This window comes from Trachemys scripta, chromosome 1 (genome assembly GCF_013100865.1).
Source record: "Trachemys scripta elegans isolate TJP31775 chromosome 1, CAS_Tse_1.0, whole genome shotgun sequence".
Taxonomy (NCBI): domain Eukaryota; kingdom Metazoa; phylum Chordata; order Testudines; family Emydidae; genus Trachemys; species Trachemys scripta.
The window spans coordinates 226,250,885-226,268,361 of NC_048298.1; the positions used below are offsets into that span (position 1 = coordinate 226,250,885).

A 17,477-nucleotide genomic window follows, 5' to 3' on the forward strand; every position below is an offset into this window, starting at 1 on the left:
TAGAGGAGCTATGTCTTAGGGCAGGTGAGAACCATCTGTTCACCCTGGGGAATTGTCCAGTGTTAAATAATACTGAATGGCTCAACCCAAACTGCAGGTCAGATCTTTGGGAGAATTCAGATCCAAGTACTGTGGGTCAGACCCATTGTGCTTTCAGTAAAGCAAGTCTTTTATTTTTATTATGTGTTTGGAGTTTTTGTTTTTTTTTTCTTAAATCGTGAACACATTTGTCAAAATATTTGGTGTTTGATTCAAACACCAGAACAAGTCTATTTCTGTGATGGTTCCATCTATACACACACAAGAAGACCATCACCTCCCTCAAACAGCTACATTGTAACATATTTTGCAGCAAAAGTTCTACTTTAAAATGAAATTAGAAGACCAAGGACTAATTGGACATTTGGAAAGCAATTTTTTAAGCTTTGTTCTAGAACACCATCACTAGCACATGACTTAAGAATAAAAACTCATTGTAATGACTCACACATTCCCTGAGGATAACTGTCTCTTGGTGAGCAATGTTGACAGATTTAGGTTATCTCCGCATGCGATGCAGTGTGATACAACCTGATAGCTATAAGACACCATAATTGTGTTTTATATTCTTGTATCAGATAACTGCTTAGAACAGACTTTTAAAAAGAAATGTTCTTACAGTAAGGATTTTCTATGACTAAGGCTGATATTGGCAGATGTAGGTTAGAGAAAATGGCTAAACATATTGTATATGAAAATTAAGTTTAACTCTAGTATGCCTATTGCACTGTCAATAGTTTTGTTAGAATTTTTGATGCAAAGAACACTTCTGCTTTTTGTTATTTTCCCTTCTTTAATCTGGCTAAAAATGTGTGCACGTGGATGTTTAGTTTGGAAAACCTAAACGGACAGGTAAAACAAGAAGATTGTGTTGAAAGTGGTGCTTTGGCAGTAATGCAGTCTTGTTGTATCAAACCACAAAGTTGAAAAGGGTATTCAAATAAGCAAAACAGCTTGATTATACAATAAGAGTGACAGGGATTGGCTTCACAGTCTAATAAGGCTCTGCTGAACAGAAGATGTAGGTTTGAGTGAGTCCCAGTTTATTGTTCCTTGGGTTAGCAGGAAGTGGGAGTGTTTCATGTTCCTGGTTGATGACTTGCACATCCCCCGTAGTTTTCTAAGGCCTTGTATACACACAAGTTGCATCAGTACAGTTTTACATTATATAGTTAAACCAATGTAACAGAACTGATAAGTAGTCACGCTGTTGTGCTTTCGCTGGTGCAAGCCAAGTCACAAGAAATGGCGGTGACAGATTTTTTTGAGGCAATCTTGATTAGTGTTTAAGAGCTAGTGCTAGAAGAGAAGTGTCTGTGTGAAGGAAGACGTTGAGGCTGTGGCAGTGTAAATATGGAGTTGTTTTTGGCCCTAGCAACGTACTCCATGTCCATTACTGGGGGGGGGGGGGGGAGAGAAAAACTCTCTTCCTAGCTGTTTGTCCCTTACCTCTGGGAATTAGTTCCAGCTTGTTTGGCAAAACTGGTGAACATTTTCACATAGAAACCTTCCAATTCACTTTTTTACAATGTTTGCATCCTTTAAATCTCACTTGCTTGGTACAAGGGAAAAAGCATGAGATTAAGTAAATGCGTAGACAGTTATACACACTTAAAATACCAGGCAGGGACAGAAATGGCGAGGGGGTAGATTTACGATGCTTCCTCCCCAAGAAATGGGAGAGGGATGTGTAACAGTTCCTGCACCTCAGTATTCCCATGCCATGGTCCAGTCAACACCAAGGGCAAGCTGAGTCACTGAGATGTTAGCAGCTGCAGTGGGTATCAGCTGCCAGATCTTTTTGCTGAGCAGGAGCAGATATCTATGATACAGATATGACTGAGTCTGTTGATTTTACTTGGCCTCACCTGGCGCTGTAGGGCTGTGTGGGGATTCTAGATAACGGGTTGCTCTGGATGCTACTCGCTAGAAACAGTGTTCTCTGGCCTTGCGACTGGCTGTGGGACTGTAAGCACCATCTCCCCCTGGAGTTCATGCGAATTCATCAGAAACTTTGAAATTCCATAAAATTGCTCTTCTATTTCAAACTTCAACAAAAATCATTTTACAGTAATATTTTTCCTAGCTCTTGTTAATACGCTATTTTTACCAAAGCAATCACTTAAAATATCTGCTATAAATAAGGCACAAAAAAGGTAGCCTTCTGAGCCAGACTGCTGACCCTTGCTTTTGTCCTACTAAATCCCTTTGTGTACTGCTAGACAAAAGAAATGCTTCTTGGTTTTCTTTTCTTTGTTTTGCAATTAAAGTGTGTGAGTGAGAAAGATGAGACCGGTACATGATAGACACACATAGTGCCAGCGTGTTCTACAGCTATTTGTTAAACAGCAGTAGAATATTAGAGATCAAGAATTCTGTGTTCTGCTCAGGTGTCTGGGAGGAGAAAGGACAGCCAGAGTGCAACTATTTAGCACATTCTGTCTGAAAAGCTAAGTGGAATACACTTGGGTCTGCCATATTAGAGACCTACATTTTATTCCCAGCTCTGCATGAAGAGACCTTGTGTAATCTCTCTGTTAACTTTGGGATGGACTAATAAATAATTACCTACCTTCTAGGGTTGGGGTGTGAGGCCTTGGTTAGTAATAAGAGCTCTGTGGAGCATGTAAATGGCAGCAGCCAAGATGAGATTAGAATTCCATGATCTCCTGGCTCTTGGATCAGTGCACCTTCCCCCTAGGCTACAAGGTGGTTTGATGGGGAGTCTCCCTCTTTCCCCTCCCCTTTGCTCCAGAACAGGGAGCTTGATTCAGCTAGAACATGGAACATCTTGCAAAATCTGCTAAACTTGAGAGCTCTGACTGTAGGATTCCTGGGGTTAGTTGATGACAAAGGGTTACTTGCTTGGAGCAAGAAAGGTCAAGGAGAAAAAAAGACTGGGGAAGAGATGGGGAACTAGGTCTTCTGTCTTGAAGGCCATTGAAAATCCATTTTCTGTTTAAGTCTTAATCAGACTTCAGTTCACTTCTGCCTTGTTCCAGCTTCTTTCCATCTTTTGCTCTCTTTCCAATTACTCTGTGGTCAAGACACTTAATAGCACTATGCAAAGCCTAGACCTTCCCCCCTCATTTTTACTGGGCTCACAGAAGGGTTTATTGGTTTAGAATGAATGGATTTGGGGTATTTTATTTAACATATAAGACTCTAAAAAGTGATAGAAGCTTATCAAGTGAATGCAGGCCTGGACTTGGAGATATAAATATAATTTTTTTAAAGCTTGAAGGTGAGCAGAATCCTTATCTCTAGTAAACAGCTCTGCCTGTAACTATTGTGGATCCTCTGAAGCCAAAACCGTGGAGAGATGAATATTTTTCTATGTGTAGAGCCCTTGGAATAAGAATTACAATAATGTTAGCTGGTAAGAAGAGATGGCTTCTCCTTATTGAATCTCATTGTTTAGTTTAGTTTAGTTAATTTCAGGCTAACATTCAGGTATTACGCTTCTGTTGTTACTATGAAGCCTTCATTGAAGTTTTATGGCTTATGTTTTGTTTTGCTTATGAAAAAGTGAAAGAAAAAATCTTAAATCATTTATATTTCTTTTAAAGTAAACTTTTTTCTCTTGCTAGTATCTGAGGGGCCACATGGTATTACTGTGAAGCTTTCTATGAAAGAACCAAGTTGCGTCCCTCCAATTCTTAAAGGATATGCCTTTTTCTTTTTTTTTCTTTTTCTTTTTTTTTTTTTTTTAAGGAACCTTTTATTTTCCTCCCTACTGAAGTATCCCAGCCTGGAGCTTGTAGTACCATATAAAAAAGTTGAAAAATAAGTAAGGAAAAATTACAAAACTGTCCAGTCTTGGCAAAGGTATTACCCTGTAATCTCCCCAAGACTCCATCCAATGAGCAATCCTGCTTAATTCTCCCTCCACCCTCCTCCCTCCTGCCTTTCCTACTTAGGTTAAATTGGAGGGTGGCCATGCAAGCCCTTTGGTAACAGAACTACTGTTGGCATCTTGTGAAGGAGAATCTCAGCTTTTTTTGTTTGTTTGTTTTTGTTTTTTTAAAAAAAGTCTGTATAACCCTTTTCCTTGAGAAGATAGCCTTGAAATTGTAAATTGATCACTAGAGTTGAAATGAACAAGCAGATAGGCTGCGCTTATTCTGCAGAAGATTGGGACTGATTAGGATAGGTCTACCCTGCAGCTGGGAACCTCTGGGTCAGGGGTGGGCAAACTTTTTGGCCCGAGGGTCACATCTGGGTATGGAAATTGTATGGTGGGCCATGAATGCTCATGAAATTGGGCGTTGGGATGTGGGAGGGGGTGAGGGCTCTGGCTGGGGGTGCAGGCTCTGGGGTGGGGCCAGAAATGAGGAGTTCAGGGTGTGGGAGGGGACTCCAGGCTGGGGCAGGGGGTTAGGGTGTGTGAGGGCTCTGGCTGGGGGTGGGGACTCTGGGTTGGGGATGCAGGAGGGTGCTCTGGGGTGGGACTGAGGGGTTTGGAGGGCGGGAGGGGGATCGGGGCGGGGCAGGGAGTTGGGGCATGGGAGGGGGTTAGGGGTGCAGGCTCTGGGGGGGTGTTTACCTCAAGCAGCTCCTAGAAGCAGCATTATGTCCCCCCTCCGGATCCTACGTGGAGATGCAGCCAGGTGGCCCTGCGTACTGCTGCATCCATAGGCATCATCCCGGCAGCTCCCATTGGACATGGTTCCATCCAGTGGGAGCTGTGGGGGCAGCACTTGGGGTGGGGGCAGTGTGTGGAGCCCCTTGGCTGCCCATATTCATAGGATCAGCATAGGGAACGTGCTGCTGCTTCCGGGAGCCGTGCGGAGTAGGGCAAGCCCTGGACCCCACACCCCGGTGGGAGCTTGAGGGCCGGATTAAAACATCTGGAGGGCCGGATGCGGTCCCCGGGCCGTAGTTTGTCCACCCCTGCTCTGGGTATTTTTTTTTTTTTTTTTATAAATGGAGATATCCCATCTCCTAGAACTGGAAGGGACCTTGAAAGGTCATTGAGTCCAGCCCCCTGCCTTCACTAGCAGGACCAAGTACTGATTTTGCCCCAGATCCCTAAGTGGCCCCCTCAAGGATTGAACTCACAACCCTGGGTTTAGCAGGCCAATGCTCAAACCACTGAGCTATCCCTCCCCCTCCACTGGAGGTAGTGTGCTAAAATTAGCAGTGTGGACATTGTGGCCTGGGCGGCAGCTCGGGCAAGACACCCAGGCTTGGACCCAGGGGCTTGGGTTCTTCTGAGCTTTGGTGGCCAGCCCAAGTGCTGCAATGTCTGCACTGCTATTTTTAGTGCACCAGCTCGAGTGGAGCTAGTGCATGTCCGTCTACTTGGACTAGGAGGCACGCTTTCTGCTGCAGTGTAGACATACCCACACGTCACAGTCCTTCCATGCTTAGGGCTTCATTTGTCAGAAGGAATAGCTCAGCTTATCAGACTGCAGAGACTTCTTGCATGGTTTTTATAAAAAAAAAAAAAAAAATCTCCATAAGTGGGTCTTAATTCTGTTTCATTGATCACATAACTTTTAAATATCTCCTCAGAATTGTAGAACTCAATAGCTAGGTCTGTTTGAAATCTAAAGTAACAGTGTAGTATGAAATAAATATAAACTTTAAAAAACTTTTAAAGCTATCTATTATGGGAAGCAATTTCAACCTGCAAAACGTTTATTTTAAACCAATGTGGTCTTTAACTTTGGGGAAATAGAGAAGACTAATTTTAGCCTTGAAAAGCATCACAAGAGCAATCAACTCTGCTTCCAAAGTACTTGCAATCAAACCTCTCTGATGCTGGTACATTAAAGCTAGTGATGTTCACTCAATAGCATACACATTAGCTGATTAGATATGATTAAGTATATAATATATATTATCTCTAGAACAGTATGAGTAATGAAGGATTGGAGCTTTCTATTATATAACCCAGTTTCCAAGGATGGTCTTGTGGTTAAGGTACAAGACTGGGATTTAGGAGATCTGGGCTCAGTTCACAGATCTCTTCCACAGACATCCTAGATTATCTGGGGCAAGACAGTTAATCTCTCTATGCCTCCGTTTTCCTTCTGTGAAATGGAGATAATACTTCCTGTGTATGTCTCTTGTCTGTTTGGATCCCAATTCTGTTTTGTGATTGCATGAATCAAAATGGAGAATTGGGCCAAAGATTGTAAAATCTTTAGGGCAGGGATTATCTGAACATGAATCTTGACAGTGGCTTGTATAATGGGGCACTGGTCTCAGCTGGAACCTAAAGCACTTCTGTAGTACTAAATAATAACAAAACTCCTGATGTATTATGAAGTCTGAAACTTGAAAAATATTTTCAGCTGGGTGCGATTGGTCTATTGTAATTATATTGCTCTTGACTTGAGTAGCAAGCAAAACATTAATTTTAGTTTTTAAATCTTTTGTGAGGCATTAGACTGAAATCCTAAATGAACTAATGCATTTCATGTTTTGTAAACTCAAAATAGTAACAGATGATACACTGATCTTTCAAATTAAGAACAAGAGGAGTGAGTTCTATGTCAAGGGCTTTGAGTTTCTCGGGTCAAAGGAGCAATAGAGAACTGCAGAGTATTACTGTTCATGACACAAGGCTTAGTTTGTTTTCATAAGCAGACCAGAATTTCATAACATTATAATACTGATCCATTCAAATGAATGGAATGGTATTGCTGTTTCCTTGAATTAAAGAACGGTAACACATGTGTTTCTGATGCACTGTCACACATAAATAGCAAGGAAATAAAGTCAATGCTGCTCCTGATAATACCTACCAGCTGGGAGCATGGAAACGTAAACCCGTGTCCCAACTTCTGTATCCACCCTCACTGCCACATAATCCAGCTAGTTAGTAAAGCACTTAAGAATGGCAATAGCTTTTCTTGGAACAAACGCTGAATGATAATTTGGATCTGCTATTTTATTTCTATTATGTGCCAAATAGAGCTGATAAATTTAGCAGAAAAGGGATGAAATCCAAGCCTAAGAATTCTACTGAATCATCCCCCTTGAGTGACCTCTCAGTACATTCAAAACGAAGGAAGAGACTTGCATACTGAAGGGATAAAACTTCACAGTTGCTGAATTCAGTATTTAATTGGGAACAAGGGAACCAGCTTATTTTTAGCAGAGCGATTTTGTGTTGTAAAGCTCTAGGTTTGCATAAAAGGTTAGTGTCTTCAAACATTTTTTGTAAGCAGTTAGTTTTTACTACTTCTACTTGGTTGATTATTACTTTTCAATCACATCTTAAACATGGCATATTTATTTTTTGGACCTATTCTTGTGTATGGGAATGGCTGGAGGAAAAGCATAGTTGTCAGATAAAACGTTACCAGATTCTGATGTTCATTTTCTCATTACTTTTCAAGCTGTGGCTTACATGTTCTCAACTGGAGCCAATGAACTGTCAAAACTTGCTAGTAGGAAATTATTCTAAATCTAAAATATCTCACAATAATAAATAATGGAATGGATGGCCCATGGGAGACTTTCCAAAACTAGTTAGGTTCAGCAGGTTCTTTTCTGCACTAATCCCACAGGGATCTTTGTTTTTGACTGTGTCCCATGCAGGTGCCTGTAATGTTTTCCTATATACAGAGAGCTACTCTCCCTCCTCCCCCTGAGATAATTGTCTCTAGAGTTAACTAAATACACCACATTTATATATTTCCATGGTTGACATACACCAAATGTTCACAACCTGTAACATTATTTATTCTATAGTTTGGCCATTTTGCTCACTCTTGGAAGAAAAGGCTCTGTTCTATTTTATTAATCCCTCTCCAGATTTGTTGTACATGGTTGCTCTATTGAACCTTCCTCTTTTTGACTTTTTTTTTCTCCTCTGTGCTAAATAAACTTCTGTGACATTCTCCAGATTTTGTTACTATCTAGTGTTAGTCTTTGAAAAGCTAGACAGTATTGAGTGTGGCCCTGAGGGGCCCTAAAAAGAACAATATTCAAAGTGTGGTTGTACTAAGGTTGGGTAAAACAGCATTATTCTCTCCTCTTATAATAACTGGGCCAAATCCTGCACTCCTCACTCATACAAAAACTTCCATGAATTTTAATGAGAACTAATAAAGGTAGAAGGAGTTAGTCCAATACCACCTTTTGTCCCAGGATCTGAGTGCTTTAAAAGTGAAGTATTATCCCAGTTTTACCAGTGGGGAAACTGAGGTAGATTCGCCTAAGATTACACAGGAAGTCTGTGTGGCAGAGCTGAAATTAGAACCCAGATCCCTTAGTTCCCACTCATGTTAGTTAATCATGACAACCATTCTTCTTCAAATGGGTAAACCAATACAGAGGTTAAAGTAACACTGTCAACTTCAAAGTTAGTAAACTTCAGAAAGCAATTTTAAAGTAGTTTCAGGTACTACCTTTGCCCCTGAATTTTCCTGCTAAACTTTTGTCTTCAGAATCCTGTTCCTATTTTTGCTTACCCTTTTCCTGTGTGGAGGATTCTTATGAACAGGGAGAATTTGCTATACAGGGGAACCATTGAGTAAACACAAACTGCTTTACAAAGTATACAAACAGAAAAAGTAGGCATTTCTCAAATCTATTTCACTTACAGAAATCTTCGGTGTTACTTGTAACAAAAATAAATAATATTTTCTGACCAAACATTCTGATTTTCCCACTTTCTCTGCCCTCTGTAAGTTGACGGTGTCTCTTTAAGTGAGGTCATTTGTCCAAGTTCTTCTGGTGAGTCAGTAGTAACCAGTTCAGGAGCCCTGACTCACAGTTCCGTGCTTGTACCAGTACACCACATGTACACCGTATGGGATGGCAGTTGTCTCTTGTATTGTAAGTCTTCAACTTCCTATACACTATAGCAGTGGTTTTCAAACTTTTTAGGCTGCGTACCCCTTTCCAAATAATGTAGTCTACTGAGTTCCCCAATCTGAATAGGCGACATGCAGCGGGTGTATGAGGGGTCACTTGCCCCCCCCAGATTTCTGCCATCCATTTAGCAAGAGCTTCTGGAGGTTTTCAAACTGTAGGGTATGCCCCCTGTAGGGGGGTGCAGAGGAACATTCGGGGTGGGGGAGGGGGCAACATCCAGTGGCTCAGGCCAGCCCTATGCAGCAGGGCTCGGGGAGGGAGCACCACCTGCAACCCCTGACTCACCTCAGCGGGCCTTCCAGCAAGCCTGGGTGTGGAGGGGTGCAAGCAAAAACAGTAACTCCAAACGGGGACTCAGCTCACACCTCCAAGTGTTCCTCCACGCCCACCAGTTTGAAAACCACTTTACTAAATAAAATGCGCTGTCTGCCGTTACAGGATTTTTCTCATGTACCCCCTGACGAGAGTTCGCGTATCCCTATGGTACACATACCCCAGTTTGAAAACCACTGCACTGTAGCATATATATATATATATATATATAATTATAATTTCTGCTTTACTTTTTTTTCTAAATAGCAGAGTCCAGTTGTATAACTACGGGCTATCATTTTTACCCCATAGGTATTACTATACTTTGGTGGCTAGTATCCCTTTATCTGCTCATCTCTCTACATTTGCCATAATGGGTATGCAATTTTGATCTTTTTCCGGTGTTTTTACTGTTTTTTTTTTTCTGATGCTTTATAACTGTGGTAGTCAGTCACGCTGGAATGAACAATGTTCTCCAGATTGCTGACTATTAAAATAAAAAGTGCAAATTTGAGGGCTGATTTTTGCTGGGTGTTTGATCACACCCTTTCACCCACCATTTTTCTATTGGTCCGAATGAAAATGCACTCTTTTTGACTACTTTCTGCTTGTATCTGTCAAGCATCTTTTAAACTACATTGTATTATGTAACTAATCTACTGTAAACAATAGTTCATATGTAATATAAAATGAAAATATTATACTGCCTTTGTAGAATACTATACGACATACAATGGTAAGTCAGGATATATTTTGTACTATGCTGTTTATAGTCTTGGGGTATCTTTTTTTTAACTTCTCCAGTTTTTTTTATAAAATTGCTTCAAAAGTCCTGCTGAAATCAAGATAATTTTTGTCCACTGCGTCCCCCTAATCTGTTACGTCTTAAAAAAACAAAAATTCTCTGGGTCAGTATTTGAATGGTGAAGAGATTCTTCCTAGATCCTGCAAAAAAGAAGGTTTTGGTATACTCGATCTTATTTTCTTTCATTCAGCATTGGCTAGAAGAGATGGGAAGGAAATGGTGTGGCATAACCTCATGGATGTCCCCAAATTTAAGATTTGAGCTGGCTTGTCTGGTATATTTTATGAACCCATAATCCCATGAAATCTAATTACTGCACACCGGATTCCTTTGTGTTTACACAAATCCTCTTGTTATTTCTTAAAAGAAGTTGTGGTTATTACAGTACAGCTGGGTATAAGTCTGAGTCTCAAGTTTTAAAGACTGGTAGTGTATTTGCCTTTCTTCAATTGCGTCACACCTCATCTGTTCCCGAAGACTTATCAGAAATGATTACTACCTTTTCAGCAGTTTTCTTCCTCATTTCTTGTCAAGCTCTTTGCTGTAGCTTATCCAGTCCTGCTGACTTGCAGGTATTTCTTTAATAGCTAGTCCTTTGCAACCATTAATATGATTCACAGTTCAGAATCATCCCAGTTACCATTTTAAAGTTTTATTCCTTATTTTCACACACTCTTCATTTTTGAAGTCTTAACTCTCTTGTGCCTCATCTCTGCTGTCTATAATGAAGAGAACAAGAGTAATTTAAGAGCTTATGGTGGACTGTAGGGAATGCCTTTCAAAGTGTGTGTGAAGAAATGGAAGGAAAGTATGTGATAATTACAACAAACTTTACTTTATCATTATTTTCTGGCACCTAGTTTACACATATACCAAAGGTTTACTGCGTAGTATTATCTAGATTGAATGACATGTGCAGAGTGTTCAAAGTGCACATTAATTTTTGTTGTTGTTTTGGAAATATATGTACCAGGCCAAAGACCTCTTCCTCAGAAAATGGTTGTAAAGAAAGATGTGCTACAGTTGCACTTCTCAGTCTCCTATTGGCGTCTTGTACGTACAATGTTGAGGTGCCTTTTTGTTCTAATTTTCAGTTGTATGTTTCCATATGTGAGGAATAAGGCTAAGATTGTTGTCATGGATATTTTTAGTGAAAGTCTCTCACTGGTCATGGGCAGTAAAGAGAAATTCACGGAAGCCCTTGACCTGTCCATGACTTTTACTAAAAATATCCCATGATAAAATGGGAAGGGGCTGGGGCAGCTGCAGGGGGGCTGGGAGCTCCTGGGCCCCTGCCACCTATGGGGGCTCAGAACTCCAGAGTCCCCCTGTCCCTTGTGGGGCCAGGGAGCTGCAAGGATCCCTCTGCCCACAGCCGGGGAACTGCCAGGGATGCCCCTACCCCCATCCCGGCAGCCAGGGAGCTTGGAGGCTGCCCATCGTGGCTTGGGGGCCTGCTGCCTCAGGCAGCGGGCATACCTCACAGCTCCCTGCCACTGCGACAGGTGATGGGACCCTGCAGCTCCCAGCCGCCGGGGTTGAAGTCACAGACATCTTTGAAAGTCACGGATTCTGTGACCTCCATGAAAAAATTGTAGCCTATGGGGGAGCCAGTGTAAAAGCTATCAGAGAATTAAGTTGAACATTGCTACACTGGAACTCTGGAAAGCATCTTGCACCTAGTAAATTCTAAAACTTTTTTTTCAGAAATTAGGTTTGACTCTTATAATAATAAGTTATCATTTTAGCACTGCGTAGGAAAAATAAGAAGTATAGCAAGAGACCACCCTGGCTTAACCAGGAGATCTTCAATGATCTAAAAATAAGAGTCCTACAAAAAGTGGAAACTAGGTCAAATTATAAAGGATGAATATAAACAAATACTACAAGTATGTAGGGACAAAACTAAAAAGGCCAAGGCACAAAAGGAGATCAAACTAGATAGAGACATAAAGGGTAATAAGAAAACATTCTACAAATACATTAGAAGCAAGAGGAAGACCAAGGACAGGGTAAGTCCGTTACTGAGGGGGCGGAGGTATAACAACAGAAATGGCAGAGATGCTTAATGATTTATTTGTTTCAGTTTTCACCAAGAAGGTTGGTGGTGATTAGACAGCTAACGTAGTGAATGCCAATGAAAATGAGGTAGGATCAGAAGAGGCTAAAATAGGGAAAAAACAAGTTAAAAATTACTTGGACAAATTAGATGTCTTCAAGTCACCAGGGCCTGATGAAATGCATCCTAGAATACTCAAGGAGCTGACTGAGGAGATATCTGAGACATTAGCGATTATCTTTGAAAAGTCATGGAAGATGGGAGAATTTCCAGAAGACTGGAAAAGGGCAAATATAGTGCCCATCTATAAAAAGGGAAATAAGAACAACCCAGGGAATTGCAGACCACTCAGCTTAACTTCTGTACCCAGAAAGATAATGGAGCAAATAATTAAGCAATCAGTTTGCAAACATCTAGAAGATAAGGTGATAAGTAACAGTCAGCATGGATTTGTCAAGAACAAATCATGTCAAATCAACCTGATAGCTTTCTTTGACAGGGTGACAAACCTTGTGGATGGCGGGGAAGCAGTAGACAGGGTATATCTTGACTTTAGTAAAGCTTTTGATACGATCTCGCATGACCTTCTCATAAACAAACTTGGGAAATGCAACCTAGATGGAGCTACTATAAGGTGGGCACAAAACTGGTTGGAAAACCATTCCCAGAGAGTAGTGGTTCACAGTCATGCTGGAAGGGCATAATGAGTGGGGTCCCGCACGGATCAGTTCTGGGTCCGATTCTCCTCAATATCTTCCTCAATGATTTAGATAATGGCATAGAGAGTACACTTATAAAGTTTGCGGCTGATACCAAGCTGGGAGGGGTTGCAAGTGCTTTGGAGGATAGGATTAAAATTCAAAATGATCTGGACAAACTGGAGAAATGGCCTGAAGTAAATAGGATGAAATTCAATAAGGACAAATGGCTGATTAAAGAGTCACTGGCACTGCCTTTTTGGCAGGTTAGACCTCAATGAGGAAAATATTTCCATGATAATAGCAGCCTTCTGTGCTCTGCATAACATTTGTGAAACTAAGGGGGAGACGTTTCCGCAGGGGAGGAACATGGAGGTGGATTGGCTGGGCTGCTGCTTTTGAGCAGCCAGATACTAGAGTTGTGGGAGGGCAATGCGGATGGGGGGGGTATTCAAATCAGGGAGGCTCTGAAGGAGCATTTTGACAACAAGCTCCAGTAATGTCTGTCCCAGGTATTGTTCTCTTGTGCTGTAGTAATGATTGCTGTGTATACGTTTAATTTTATAATGCAAATGCACCGATTGCCACTGTATATGTATAGGAATTACCGTTTGTAGGAGAGCAGGGAGCTCTCCATGCTGAGCAAACAGGAAGAGGAATTTCAAAAATTCCTGGGACTGTAAAGGGGGAGGAACGCATGCCTGTATACCTGGCTGCAGGGCAGCAGAGTTCAAACTGGTGACCAGAGCGGTCACGATGGGCATTGTGGGACACTTCCTGGAGGCCACTTAGGGTGACATAAGCAATGCAGTGTCCACACTGACACTGCATTGCTCTAACTTTGTCGCCATAAGCTCTACACCTCTCGTCGAGGTGGTTTTGATATGTTGGTGTAGCAGCAGAGTTAAATCGGCAGGAGGGGCATTGCAGTGTGTACGCCTCCACACTTAGATTGATATAAGCTGCCTTATGTCGACTTAACAGTGTAGTATAGACAAGACCTCAGTTTGCTGTGTCTGGTAACGCAAATATATCCTCTGGCCAATTAGTCTTTTCAGAGTCTTGGGTCAAACCATTTCCCCTGAGTTCAATACAAGAAATGTTTTAGCTTCTTTCCAGCAGTTTTACAGAAGATATTCCTCTTGCAATGGTGCCTTATTTGACCCCTGAGGTTAGGAGCACTGGAAGGGTAGGTCTACACTGCACAATTAACTCAGGCACTGGTTTTAACCCAAACCCTCTTACCATCCACACAGAATACCCTCTGACCCAGCTGTAGAGGTGCTTTAAGCCTGAGCTAGTTTACTCTGCTGGGCTCAGCTTGAACTCAGGCTGGAATCCTCCCACTCTGCAGTGAGAATGCAGGCTAAATTACTCGAGTGCTGATAGTCCTCCAGTGCCTTTCCACAATTTCCCCCCACCCCCATCCCCTCCCTTGAAGGACAGACAAGTTCTCCTGAGCATCTTAGCACAAAGGATGAGCATCTTGCCCCCAAACATGTACGGGTGAATGAGGATAATGTGGGCAGGGCTTTGCTCACACCCCAAGCTCGGGTGACCTGGGTGCCAATCACCTGAGTGAATTGTGCAGTGTAAACATAGCCAAAAATACAATACTGTACTTGAGATCCTAGCCTAGAGGCTCCTGGCTCTTTTTATGAGGTAAAATCTCCTCCTAAAGACCTCCAGACAAGTATTTTCTGTATTGATTCTGGTTCTTAATTAACTCTCCACCAAAGAGTCCTCATAATGAGGAAACAGAATCACTACGTATTCTGCAATTTGCTACATAGACTTTTTATTTTTAGAATCCTTAAGGCTTTATCTAACAGCAATGGAATCAAAGCTCTAGTGGATTTATGCTTAGTGATAACATGCCAGCAATTAATGCTGAAGTAAACCAGGATTATTCAACTTTCCCATCAAGCAATGCTAAGTCTGGCTTCTTTTTCTGTCACACTTCTTCTGGAATTGGGTTAAGCCATATATTGAGAGAGACTGTCTAATAGATGAATTTGTATTCCTTGTGATGTATAAACTTCAGCGTGCGGCTTGCAAATCCAGCCTTTCTGATGTTGTAAATCAAAATGATCAGTCTACCTAAAACTAAGTATCTCTATAGTTTTGTATTCATGCAGCCCTATCACAAGCAAGTAAACTTAATGTCATGTGGCATCTTTTCAGAGTTGATTCATTTGTCATATGTCTGAAGGGAGATGTGAAAGCAACCCAAAGGTCTCTAAGCCAGACCAAGGCATGTAGAAGGTTGAATACGTAGCAGAAAATAAAATACTTCTACATTTTACACCAGAGGATCTCAAAATGCTGGATAAGTGTTAATGAATTCATCCTTTCTGCACCTGACTTTCCCAATTTGGTAAAATACATCTACTTCGCAGATGTAAGAAAAGTTAAATAACTTTCCCAAGGTCATATTAAAACTGTGTGGCAGAGCCTAGAATAGAGCCCAGTTCTGTGCTTTGGTAACAAGCCCATCCATCTCCTGAACTGATACGGTAAAGCACATGTATCTTTTAGAGCAATGTCTGTCTGACAAAAATGCCCATTTTTTTTGTAAGTAAAACGTTTCACATAAATGTGTTGATTTTGACAAAATGTTGTCTTTGTGGGAGAGAGGGGCAGGAGACAAACATTTTGATGGGGTTGAAACATCTGGATATTTTTGTTTCAAAATAACTTTTCATTTTGAAATTTTATATCTCAAAAAACATTTTGATATGGCAAAACTAAAACAAAACACTTTGATCTAAAATGGGTTTTATGGGGTTTTAAAAATTTCATTTAATGGGAAATTTGGAAAAAATATTTTTCATTCTATTTTGGAACTGAACAAAGTTTGACATTGCAGAATTTCTTATGAAAAAATCTGGTTCCTGCCTAGCTCTAGTAATATCCACCTCTTGTATAATTATATTAAGGGGATGGAATTTCCCTGGCTTCCCACTATTCAAATAAAATGTTCCTTACTAGCTTCTTTTGTTGCCTCTCAGGGCTTTGAAGGCTGCCATTTCAAAGATAAACTATAACCTTGTCCACATTGTGAAGGGTTGTCTGTTTTTTTGCAGTGATGCAGGTATATAGGTATTTAATGTAAGTTTTTATTTACAAAACCTGTGTCTTGGGTCCAAACTATTTCTAAATATCTCTTTGCAAGACAAGATCAGATTTCCCCCCCCCCCCCCCTTTTAGCCGGTCTGTTAAACCCCCAGTAGATTAATCACTTATACTAATAATTTTGATGTGGCTAGCCATAGATCTTGTGAAATGATAGGAGAGGTCCTATCCACGTCCCTTCCTCATTTATACCCGTTTCCACGTAGGCAAGGTCTACACTACCACTTACTTTGGTATAATTTATGTCGCTGTGGGGTGTGAATAAGTCATGCCCCTGAGCAGCGTAAATTACACAAATCTAAGCTCTGGTGTGAACAGAGCTTCTCCCGCCAACATAGCTACCGCCTCTCGCAGAGGTGGTTTTATTATGCCAATGGGAGAGCTGTCTCCCATCAGCATAGAGCATCTTCACCAGATGCACTACGGCGGCGCAGCTGCATTGGTGCTGCTATACTGATGTAGTGCTTCTAGTGTAGACTAGCCCTTACTTATGACACTCTCCTCAATCTGCACCCTGTCTCTCTGCAGTCTCCCTCTGTCATTCTGTGTTGCTTCTGCTCATAGGCGGCAAGTTCCATACACACGTGGTGCTCGGGCACCAGCAATATTCAGAACCCAGGGGCCCAGCTCCACCAATATTTGGGGCCGGGTGTCCCCCCACCTTCCCCTCCAACCCCACCTGCTGCCCCCCCCCCCACGTGCCTTCCCCGAGTGTCCCGTGGCCCCAACTTGCTGCCCCCATGCCTTCCAGGCCCGAAGCAGAACGTCTCTGTCTTTGTCTCCTCCATGCTGCTTCCCTGCAGCAACTGCTGCCGCGGGGTCCTAGTGCCCCCCTTTTCCACTGCCAGGGCAGACTGACCCTGAGCCTGTCCTTCCCCCTCAAACCTTTCCCTTTCCCGACAGGACCCTCCAGCAGCACAGGGCCTCCCCCCCCCCCCGTCACTGCTCCTGCCCCATGCTGGGCAAGGAGGCAGCCCCATCCCTCACCCCTGGTGAGGCTACAGTCAGGGGCAACAACAGGGGAGGAGGCGCACGCAGCATCCCACGGCACCCACCACAGGGGAGGCGAGGGAGATTCCTGGACCTGAGAGGGGCCCTAGGAGCACATGCAGTGACAGTGTGCTGCTGGGGGGGGGCAGGAAAGGGAGGCTCCTCCCCCAGAGCGTGCTGCTGCTGGCAGGGAAAGGGCTGGGGGAAGTCCTCCTCTCTGGCCCCTGTCCCAGAGCAGCCTGCCTGCACCCCAAACTCATGCCCTGCCCCACCCCAGAGCCCACACCCCCAGTCAGAGCTTTCACCCCCTACCACACCCTCAACCCTCTACCCTAGCACTGAGCCCTTCCAGCACCCCAAACACCTTATCCCCAGTCCCAGCCAGAGCCCTCATCCCCCCACACCCTGACCCTCTGCCCGAGCCCTGAGCCCCTCCCACACTCCAAACCCCTCATCTGCAGCCACACCCCACAGCCCTCAACCCTGCACCCCATCCCTCTGCACCCCTCCCATCACCAAACTCCCTCCCAGAGCCTGCACCCCAATCCCCTGCCCCAGCCTAGGGCCTGCACCCCAGACCTCCTCCCTCACCCAAACTCCCTCC

The 17,477-nt window shown here is 42.8% G+C and overlaps 1 protein-coding gene across 2 annotated transcripts in view; it reads left to right on the forward strand.

Annotated features, from left to right (window-relative positions):
- SLC9A7 (solute carrier family 9 member A7) overlaps positions 1 to 17,477 on the forward strand; it is a 104,311-nt gene that overhangs the window by 37,285 nt on the left and 49,549 nt on the right. The gene's annotated exons all lie outside the window — the stretch shown is intronic.